Source organism: Amphiura filiformis, chromosome 1, assembly GCF_039555335.1.
Source record: "Amphiura filiformis chromosome 1, Afil_fr2py, whole genome shotgun sequence".
In the NCBI taxonomy this organism is placed as follows: Eukaryota; Metazoa; Echinodermata; class Ophiuroidea; order Amphilepidida; family Amphiuridae; genus Amphiura; species Amphiura filiformis.
The window spans coordinates 23685801-23697805 of NC_092628.1; the positions used below are offsets into that span (position 1 = coordinate 23685801).

The window sequence follows — 12005 nt, forward strand, 5'->3', positions numbered from 1 at the left end:
GATAGCGCATTACTCTCGGTTGACGATATTTTGGAGTTGCTACAGTTTGTTCTGACAACTACGTATTTCCTTTTCCGCGGCACCATTTATAAACATCGGTTTGGGGCTGCTATGGGTAGTACCGTATCCCCTGTAGTAGCCAACCTCTACATGAATTTTTAGAGCAAAAGGCCATAGCATCTGCCCCACTCACATGTAAGCCACGGCTGTGGAAGAGATACGTGGACGATATATTGGAAATAGTGCAAAAAGACCAAGTTGACAATCTTACTGAGTACCTTAATCAGAGTGACCCCACTGAGAACATCAAATTTACATATGAGAAAGAGCACGAAGGTACTATACCATTTTTGGACACGTTAATTGTTCGTAAATCAGATGGTCAGTAAAATTACTTGTTTATAGAAAGGTCACACACACTGACCAGTACCTCAATTTTAATTCACACCACCCTATCCACCAAAAACTTGGGGTGGTCAGGACCCTTTTTGATAGAATGAATTCCATCATAACTGAGGACGCGGATAAGAAACAAGAAGAAATAAAGATCAAACAGGCCCTCGGCTGCTGTGGATACCCAAATTGGGCTTTTAAGCAAGTGAAAGAAAATATGGATAAGAAACGGGCAAAGAAACCTAAAAAGAAAATGGACACTGACACACAAACCAAAGGCTTGCGGAAAAAGCCAATACGATATTTAGAAAACATGGCATAGCAACAGCCATGAAGCCAAACACTAGCCTCCGCAATCCGCTGGTCCACCCCAAGGACAAGGTCGACCCCATCAATAGCACGGATTTGGTCTACGAGTTATACCTTGTACCAATTGCAACCACACTTATGTTGGTGAGACGGAAGAAAGTTTGCAACGCGACTCAAAGAGCATCAAAAAGAAACTATGAGGGTGGAAAGGACAAAACAAAACTACACGTGTCAAACACGCAAACAGTCAGAAGCTGAACAATCAAAATCAGCTATCGCAGAGCATGCAGTTCAACCGAACCATGTAATAGATTGGGACAATTCAAAAATTCATAGCAAAAGGTGCAACGCCCATATAAGACGCATCAAGGAATCGATCTGGATTCGTAGAAGAGGATCCAACGTCATGAATAGGGACGACGGGCCCCACTTATAAGTCATGTATATGATCCTCTACTGAGTGACAATTCGTCTAACCGGAAGATGTGATCATCAATGAATATTCTGATGATGCTTTTCGACCATGAAAAGCGAAACCGTCAAACTAGTAAAATTTGGTTTTGTTCTCATGAAAAAAAAAAATTATTTGTCTTCAAACCTGATGAATCTATTCAGCAAGCATGTGTAGGTGTTCCCCCAAATAATTACAGTAAGCCAAAAAATTAAGGTACCAGTTGTGTTCATCCCTGTATAAAATAAAGACAAGCATGTCAAAATTAAAACAAGCAGCCAATACCCGTACTACACTACGCAAAAAAAGTTTCTTTATGGTTAGGAAATTTACCCACTATTAAAATCTAGCGACTAATTTTGTATGTTTGCTAAATAAACGCATGCGAGTGATTGTCCTGCGCATTTTGGTACCTCACTCACTACCCTACGACACTCCTGAGAAAAGATATGAATGTTTAAGTAACACGAGGTCGAAAAATTAAAATTGCAAACAGGCCTATTCAAGTTTTCAGCATAAAAGAACACACAAAAAAAACATGCAGATAACATTTTTTGTTTACTTGCTGAGCACATTTCAGGCATCATACTGCCGCGGTTTCCAACTTCATTTGAGATTAATCTCTTTTTCTTGCAGGGTATTTGGATCGTCGTGGTTTTTTTCCTGAAACAATTTCAACAAATGGTGTCTTAAATTCGAGCTACAAGATGCAGCTATTGGCTGCTGGTTCCAATTATGACATGACAGATATGACATATCTGTCTTTGTTTAGGATATACAGAGGGTGAACATAACTGGTACCTCAAGTCAATTTTTTGGCTTACTGTATACCATAGTTTAGATGGTTAATCAAGGTACAATACAAGGTATGAGGTATTCGATACGGAATGTAATATTTAAGTTTGTTCATGACACAAATATTCTTGAAATCGTTTTAGTTTTCCATGTAAAAACTATGAACATTGCTCTTCTATCCATAAACTAGGATCCTAGATGAATACTTACCATGCACTCCTGCCTCGTTTCGCCAAGTTTGATAATCTGGCAACAAAAACAATAGAAATAAGTGATAACATAACAGCAAAGCAACACATTTTGAGCAAACATAGTAGTCTTATATATTATGGGCCGTGCATCCCACGAGTTTAAGTGCTTGGTTTCTCTATGGTCCACACCTGGGATGGGTGTAAAATATTACCAAAGGGTGAAAATATGCTATACACCACAAGTACAGTATAAAGAAGAAATAAACAGCCCAAATTTACTTGATTCTACTTTCCAACAGGTGCTAACAGGTTTATTAGATGGAGATATATATAGAAGACATGGATTGTATTTAAATTGCCACAAAGTTTTGAAGTTATCTAGTGAAAGAAGTATCGGAGGAACAGATGTTGGTATTCCTGTACAGCGTGGCTCAACAATGTGGATGGCTAAGCTGGACATCTACACAAGCCAACCTGAGGACCTGCAACAAACTGGACCACGGTCGTTACCATCTATTATACTCACCCACTGAGAAGCTGAGTTTAGTCATTGAGCTGACCAGTAGAAGAGAACATGGTACAAGTGAACCACTGACGAAAAGATAAATTTGAAGAGAAGGACAAGAGGCAGGATGGGAACTCAAATACTTCACTGTATAAATTGGATCCAGGGGCTTTACTGACAAGACACTGGGACCCTGCTTCAAATACCATGTCCTGACAAATAAAGAAATTAAGAAGGCACTGGATGTTGTATCAACGAGCTACCTACACGTTGTGACTATCAAGAAAAAGCAAAACGTTCGGTAGCGGGGGAATAGTCGCGAGGCAATAAATTCCCCTAATTCCTCCTGTGGAAGTGACCGGGGAGAAAATTCCAACAGTACAACCAATTGAAATAATTATAAGGCTAGGATCCTGTGACCACCCTTGCCTTGAATGAAACTTGGACTTTCTTCAAATGATTTATAAGGCTTGCAGGCTCTACGCTATAGACTCTATCCCAATTGAATGTATAGGCAAAGTAGGGGCATGGGCTGTTTATGTAACGTCTTACCAAATCGGCTCTTAGATGGTAAAACGGTCGAAATCAAAATTTGAGTTAATTATGACCAGGATGTGACCGCCGATTGGCTTGATCTGTACCAACGTGTCTTTATTTAATTCAATTCGTCGGTCGCAACACATAATGGCGTACGTGAAGGACAAAATATATTTCCGAGCAAAACGTTTTTGAAGGATATGCTACTAGTAACGGTATCGATACTTCTACTTCTCCACTGTTATCTATCAGTGGTCCGGTTCCATTTGAAATTGAAGTTTAAAGTTCAAGCTATAAAACTGTATCTTTGATAGTTAAAAATAAATAATTATTATATGATAACAGCCGGCTCCAATCCTATACGCCACTATGTGTTGCGACCGACGAATTATAAAATAAACATCTAAAAAAAGTAACTAACCCCACTTAAATAGTGGCCATTATTCAAAAATGGGCTATTGTATTACAAATCTGTAAAATGCGTTGGAAGCAGAATTTATTTCTGCGCATCATAACATCTATTGCTTTATATATACTTCATAGCTGAGCGACAGCGATTGGCTTTTACCCAATGAGGTAGATCTCTTTTTGTTGCGTTATGAAAAGCGACACTACTTCATTGGTCAAATACTAACCACTTTTCGCTCAGTGATAGAGTAATAAATTAAACTTTAGTGTAGAGAGGACCATTAAGTATATAATAGCTTATTCAGACTAATTGTCATGATTTTGCTAAGCAAATAGCGGACACATATCCGACTGTGTTTATATTGAATGAAAATATGGATCGGATATCATGTTGTTTATATCACTCGAGTCACCCCTTTTGTAATCTGGAGAGCAAATATTTCGATGGGTCTATATTTTTTCACAATGAAAATTGTCTTGGCTGATTGGATTTTCTAGACCACGCAATTAAATGTTGATTGACATGCTCGATTTCTCTGCTCATGAATATTGCATTGCGAAATTTAACATTTCTTTTGTATACTAGTAGATCAGGTATACTTCAGACCACGCGAGTATGCTTTTTACACCATAATGTAACAAACTGAAATGACAACCTAAAACTCCTTTCTACAAATTTTAAGTTCTAACAAAGGTTACGAACAAAGATATTGATAATGACGTAATTCAAGAGCTTAGGGAGGATAAGAGGAAACCACGTGACCAAACCCAAAACCAATACTAAAACTTAATATTTGAAATGACCGATTGTATTGTGAGTTAACAATAAGTCACAATAAATATTACGGATTTCCTCCTTCTGTAGCCAGCAACTTTTACATTGCACCATTGAAAACGCACAGTGAATAATTGTGATTGAGCCACATGCAGTCTATAGTGGGAAACTTAGTACTACCTTACTGCACAGGGTGAATACCAGTGGCGTAGTGGTTTTGGAACCGGGGGCACAAATTGTTAATGTACCGGCGGAAGTTATGACTTGTTGACCCCACTACCCAGTGCAGTATCTAGAAAGTGTGTGGGAGTGTGGGGGTGCGTGTGATGGAGAGGGGTTTACCAATTTTGTTTAAAGCACATTAGGGGTTGTGCAATAATTATGAGCCCTGGGGAGGGTAAAATGGGGGGTGGCAAGAAATTTTGGGAAGCCAAGGGGGGGGCAAGCAATTTTGGCACACATTCATGGGGCGTCTTTTTAATTCAACGCTCTAAAAGGCTTGGGAAAACAGTACGGAAACGCTTTAATATGCAAATTTTCTTGCCGCTCGCAACATATATGTAGAGTTTGCAAATTGGGATCCTAAAAATTTGGCATGTTCAAGGGGGGGGGGCAAGTAATTTTGGCAGGCCGAGAGGAGGGGAGTAAGCAATTTTGGCGGGCCGTTTCGGGGGGGTTCATAATTATTGCACACCCCCTTAATGTATAAATTAACTTATGTAGCAACGTAAACAAGCATATTTATAGATTGGGCCAACGTATACTTTGTTTCTTCACACGCCAAGTTCGAAGATGTACCCATGACCTAACTACCCGTTAAAGGGCATAGATATATTGCTCGGACAACATCATATTATTGGCAAGCTAATATTATGAGGACAATGAAAATGACTCCTTTTTTAAAATTGATATTCCGCAAAAACGAACTGTAAGCGGTGAGTTCCTTCAAACGAGACAGATTTGACCTAGAAAAAGTTTGACGTCATGCAATGAAATGTGCCCGCATTGAGAAAATGGACTGTAAACACTCTTAATGCACAGAACGTATACTGTTGTTCTCAGAAAAAAACTCTAATCAAGTATTACAAATTTAATGTCGTCACCCTCATAACCAAAGTCCCTAAGTCATTATTATATGTTTCTCATTTGCAATTTTAATTTTCTGACAATTACACTTTCACAAATGTCAAATTATTCGTCTGGTCCCATGAAGGGCAGAAAATATTTAGCGATATCCATCTTACAATTTTATTTGTTCCAATGTTGGTTGGTGAAAATTGCAGCAATCGTTCGTCCAGCAACTTGTTTTAGAAACAAGTTTTAGAAACAAGTTTTAGAAACTTGTTTTAGAAACAAGTTTGGATATCTGTTGCCTTATTACCAGACTTAGCTTGATGTACAGAATTACACACAATCTCGTCGACATAGACTGGCAGGACCACCTCACCCGACCAACACGAATGACCAGACGACACCACCCATCTTCATACAAGTCATGCAAATTAGAGTCAACTCAGCGACCTACGCAAATAGCTTTTTCCCATGGACAATTCCACACTGGAACGGACTGCCCCACGACATATTAGACATACCAGACTACAAAAACTTCACGACCGCCATTAGGGACTACCTCAATTAAATTTCGTCAATTCCAGTCTTAGGTCATTGGTTTGTACCAACTCTGATGCGATGCGGGCACTCGTTTATTCAGAGGATAACGTCCAGATCCAGATCCAGAACATAACTGCATTGTGTCTAGTAAGTAATTTACAAACTGAATAAATGAAGAAGTTGTACTTACCATCATCTGCACTTTCATGCAAGTTACAATTAACGGTTACAAATACCGTCAGTACTAACATAAATATAATTGCTCGCAACATGGTGATAGTTTCTGTTCAGTGTTCCGCAGGTGAATAGTGTGTTCAATCTATATGTTTGATATTTATATACAAAGCATTTCTACTGACCTTGCACATTTTCGATCACGCATCGTTCTCATTTGCAATTTTGATTTTCTGAGTAAATAAACCCATAATTAATAAAAAAATTCCACCTGCATTCTTCATTAACTTGTGGAATACATAAAAAAAGATGAATTCCACAAGTTAATGAAGAATGCAGCTGGCAAATTGATTATTTATGGGTTTTAATACTCAGAAAATTAAAATTGCAAATGAGAAACATATACTAATGACTTAGGGACTTTGGTTATGAGGGTGACGACACACAGTGTCATCGACCCTATATCTTCATGGCAGGAATCGCCATGGTAGGTTGAATCCACAGCCACGATTGGCCATTTGGTTCAGACCTTTGAAGCTCTTTGAGACGAATAATTAGTCGAGGGACATGACTAAGGCTACTCACAATAGCCGGGTAATTAATCTTGGTTGTATACCCCATTGAGGTCAATGGTCATCGACTTTTATACTGCCTACAGTGAGTGCAGCTGTACTACACGCTGTAGTCCATACAGGACCAACGCAATATAAAATGGTCAGATTTTGAGTTCAAAGCGCACGGCCAATTTTCAAAGCGCATTCTAGCGACTATCATATCTGTTCAACACGTATTTTCAAGTTTATGCGACCACATCTGGTTTCTTGAGAAACATTCATTTGCGGGAGATATTCATCAATTTCTAACCCAGTATCCGAAGATTTTCGTCTGATATCAAAATCAGGGCCGGATTTACCTTTTGGGGGGCCCTGGGCCAGGCCTAAATCTGGAGGCCCAGACTTACCGTGAGGAAGGCATGTGCACTAAAAAGGCCAAGTTTTGGTTTAGGTATAACATGTATAAGGTCGACAGTGACGTCGGGAGTATTACAATTAAGGATTAGACGAGCATAGATTTTACTATGACATTTGCGCGCAAAGTGCGTGAAAAAAATACATTTTAGGCTATTTTAGCCTAAAATAAAATGCGCGAAGCGCAAAATTGTACCTTATTTTGGCCCAAAACATGGTGTTTATAGGACTAATATAATAAGGAAGATGCAAGGATAATTTGGGGCCCTTGGCGCGGACCCATCTGGCCCAATGGTAAATCCGGCGCTGTACCCGTGTACCAACGCGCTAAACCACTCGGCCATTAATTCTAACGTATAGCTATCTTCAAATCTTAAGTTATATAGACAACTTCTACATATCGATGATGTCAATGCCTTTATGCGTTACGTATTAAAAAACGCCCAGTCAGATGTATTTTACACCTGCCAAGCACAAGTCACCCAATTTCGAAAATTGGACGTTGAATGTACACTCTCATGAAATGTGCCTGCATTGAGAAAATGGACTGTAAACACTCTTAATGCACAGAACGTATACTGTTGTTGTTCTCAGAAAAAAACTCTAATCAAGTATTACAAATTTAATGTCGCACACCGACACCGCCTGGCTAATAATTATTTGGTGCAGCAGAGACACTAAAATGAATACACGGGATCGATACACGTGAATTGCTATGCACGATTTTGATATCAGACGAAAATCTTCGGATACTGGGTTAGAAATTGATGAATATCTCCCGCAAATGAATGTTTCTCAAGAAACCAGATGTGGTCTCATACACTTGAAAATACGTGTTGAACAGATATGATAGTCGCTAGAATGCGCTTTGAAAATTGGCCGTGCGCTTTGAACTCAAAATCTGACCATTTTATATTGCGTTGGTCCTGTATGGACTACAGCGTGTAGTACAGCTGCACTCACTGTAGGCAGTATAAAAGTCGATGACCATTGACCTCAATGGGGTATACAACCAAGATTAATTACCCGGCTATTGTGAGTAGCCTTAGTCATGTCCCTCGACTAATTATTCGTCTCAAAGAGCTTCAAAGGTCTGAACCAAATGGCCAATCGTGGCTGTGGATTCAACCTACCATGGCGATTCCTGCCATGAAGATATAGGGTCGATGACATTGTAAATCACCCTCATAACAAAGTCCCTAAGTCATTAGTATATGTTTCTCATTTGCAATTTTAATTTTCTGAGTATTAAAACCCATAAATAATCAATTTGCCAGCTGCATTCTTCATTAACTTGTGAATTCATCTTTTTTATGTATTCCACAAGTTAATGAAGAATGCAGGTGGAATTTTTTTTATTAATTATGGGTTTATTTACTCAGAAAATCAAAATTGCAAATGAGAAACATGTAATAATGACTTAGGCACTTTGGTTATGAGGGTGACGATGTTTTTTAAACATATGGATAAAATCATCCGCTTCTTTATTATATATTAGTAAATTATGATATTACAATTCATATGTATATCAACATCATGAGAAAGTATAAAAATATTTTGAGCGAGATCAATATTGTATTTATTATGCAATTAAACAATTTCAATGGGCCAGTAGCTAACCTTTTGTTTACCATTGAAAGCCGCTCATTTATCCATGAATGAACAAACATAAAAAGAGCTCAAGGCTCATGTGTTATAGTAAACATAGGGGAACGGCGGGTAATACCACTCTTGATATTGGTATGGTTTATTCTATCTTACGTTCTTTAATGTGTAGTAATAGGCTTAAATGAAAATATGTTCGGGATTACCCGACTCTTCCCTACAGTCTCCGCTTCATTTACTTACGTCATTCAGCCCGCTGCCTTTAAAATAAATTTCGCTCCGAACGGGGGAAGGACCCGTACGATTTTTTTCTTCTCTCTCCCTCTTTTAGTGGCTCCGGTGGGATTTAGCCCCACATGCCCCCCCACGAGTTTAAGATTTTTGTAAAATATTTTTCTTCAAAGTCTTTTGTAAGCCTGACTTACCATTAGAAGTCCCTCCTGAATCCTGGTGCAAAAAATCCTGGTGGAGCATTTTTAATTTCAGACGCATGTGGACCCCTGAAATTTGACCTTTGATCTTTTTGCCTATAACTCAAAAACTGTAGGCCTATGTTGGAGACCGGTCAAACTATACTTTTTTCTGAAACCTTATGATGAGAGCAATACATTGATATGTTTTTTTGAAATTTCACCCCCTGCATTAGCGGGTATTTTGGATTTATACAAATTAGGTAACTGTTCCACAACATTATTTAACTTAATTTACGGGGACTTTTGATGTGTTATGTAAATGCTTTTCTGAAATGAATATTGATTAAATGGATTATGTTGCAATTAGTGGTGAGTGAACTCATTTTTTTCTAAATTTAACTGATATTATTGTTTTTAAAATAGAATGGCTTTAAATTGAGTTGTTCTCGTCTAGAAACTGCTCAAACATATATACACTAAAGTTGTTAAAAAGTGAAAAAGTTGCCATGCTAATTTGCCTTGCACTCCAGGTTGTAAAGTACATATAATAATAATAATAATAATAATAATAATAATAATATAGATACAAGATACGCATAAATTAAAGCAAAAACATTTGTATGAAAAAATGGGTGAAACACTCTATGACATAACTTAACAGTAAACAAGCATATATATGAAAAACATAATTACATCATAAAATGCTCTTTACATTGAGAGCAAGAATGGAAATCTTTTGATTGAGAAGAAGGTAATATCAAATAGATGGAAGAATGTTATAACTAAAACCTAACATCAGATCATAACCGGTTAAAAATGCTGAAGGCAATGGCAAACCCAGAGCAAGAGGAAGACCCACCAATCCTCACCTCCGAGGTTGAAGAGGCAATAAGAAACATGAAAGATAGGAAGTCACCAGGCATGGGTAAAGTACCGATAGAGATGTTAAAAAACGATAGGCAAACAACATTGGAGGTTACACAAAACTCTGCAATGAGGTATGGATATCATGAATTTGGCCCTCCTCATGAACACGGTTGATCATCATCCTTCTCCGAAAGAACTTGTTACAATTACACTTTCACAAATGTCAAATTATTCGTCTGGTCCCATGAAGGGCAGAAAATATTTAGCGGTATCCATCTTACAATTTTATTTGTTCCAATGTTGGTGAAAATTGCAGCAATCGTTCGTCCAGCAACTTGTTTTAGAAACAAGTTTTAGAAACAAGTTTTAGAAACAAGTTTTAGAAACTTGTTTTAGAAACAAGTTTGGATATCTGTTGCCTTATTACCAGACTTAGCTTGATGTACAGAATTACACACAATCTCGTCGACATATTCTCGTCGACATAGACTGGCAGGACCACCTCACCCGACCAACACGAATGACCAGACGACACCACCCATCTTCATACATGCAAATTAGAGTCAATTCTTAGTCAGTGGGAGTGGTTTAGTTCGTAGACACATTTTTGATTGGACACTCGCAAGATTTCGGGTGCCGTTTATCAGGTCGTAGACGACCCCACGTCATCATGCGTCTTGATAATGCTTTACACGCTTGTAGAGGTGCGCGTATGTATCGCGCCGTGTGCGTAGACTAGTGCGGAATACGCAACGCGCTAGCAGTACGCGCAACAGAATACGTGAAAGTTGTAAATAAGTTTCGTTCATTTTATAATGAGGGGAGTTTTTATGACGGTAACTTATTTTTTGCTTTAAAAAAATTGTTTACAGTTATTAAAATAATATTTAACTGACTAAGAATGAGAATAAACGATAGGAATTTTTATTTTGCCTATCCTCTACCTATGATAGACGACAGGCAGGTCCAATATTTTTATCGTAGTGGATACCGGCTGCGCCGGCATCCACTACTCAAAATATTGGACCTGCCTGTCGTCTATCACACGGTAGAGGATAGGCAAAATAAAAATTTCTATCGTTTATTCTCTAACTCAGCGACCTACGCAAATAGCTTTTTCCCATGGACAATTCCACACTGGAACGGACTGCCCCACGACATATTAGACATACCAGACTACGAAAACTTCAAGACCGCCATTAGGGAATAGGCCTACCTCAATTAAATTTCGTCAATTCCAGTTATAGGTCATTGGTTTGTACCAACTCTAATGCGATGCGGGTACTCGTTTATTCAGAGGATAACGTCCAGATCCAGATCCAGAACATAACTGCATTGTGTCTAGTAAGTAATTTACAAACTGAATAAATGAAGAAGTTGTACTTACCCATCATCTGCACTTTCATGCAAGTTACAATTAACGGTTACAAATACCGTCAGTACTAACATAAATATAATTGCTCGCAACATGGTGATAGTTTCTGTTCAGTGTTCCGCAGGTGAATAGTGTGTTCAATCTATATGTTTGATATTTATATACAAAGCATTTCTACTGACCTTGCACATTTTCGATCACGCATCGTTGTATGCGATGTCTGCAACGCAACGCCGAGCACGACGCGGAGTATGCACGCGTTGAAAACAGGCGCAATAGTCAAGTCGAATCGGGTGATTGGTATGTCTATGGTGACGACGGTAAAACCTTAAACTTTGAGCAAGTTTAATTCCGAAGAGGTAAATAAAAAATACTTTTGCGAAGCGTGGTCGCATCGGCTATCGCGACGGCATTACGCGCTGATACATGAGCGTCAATTGCGTATACTGCGCATACACCGTTTTCCGCGTTGAATCACATTTTATTATAGGCCTAATTATCCTTCCGCTGACACACGGCTTGCAGCATTGATGCATAATATATTTTGCCATTTATTGGCGGATTGTTTGCGTTTGTTTTACCAATGAAATGCGGTTGTTAATTTGGATCTTCAGCATATTTTTAGCTT

The 12005-nt window shown here is 38.5% G+C and overlaps 1 long non-coding RNA gene across 1 annotated transcript in view; it reads right to left on the minus strand.

Moving 5' to 3' along the window:
* Nucleotides 1–11519, minus strand: part of LOC140172567 (uncharacterized) — a 37367-nt gene extending 25848 nt beyond the window's left edge. The window contains exons 1-2 of the long non-coding RNA XR_011861742.1: nt 11390–11519; nt 2159–2194 (exon numbers count right to left, since the gene is read on the minus strand). This is a non-coding gene — a long non-coding RNA (uncharacterized lncRNA). The remainder of the gene's footprint in view (nt 1–2158; nt 2195–11389) is intronic.
* Between the last annotated feature and the right edge of the window lie 486 nt (nt 11520–12005).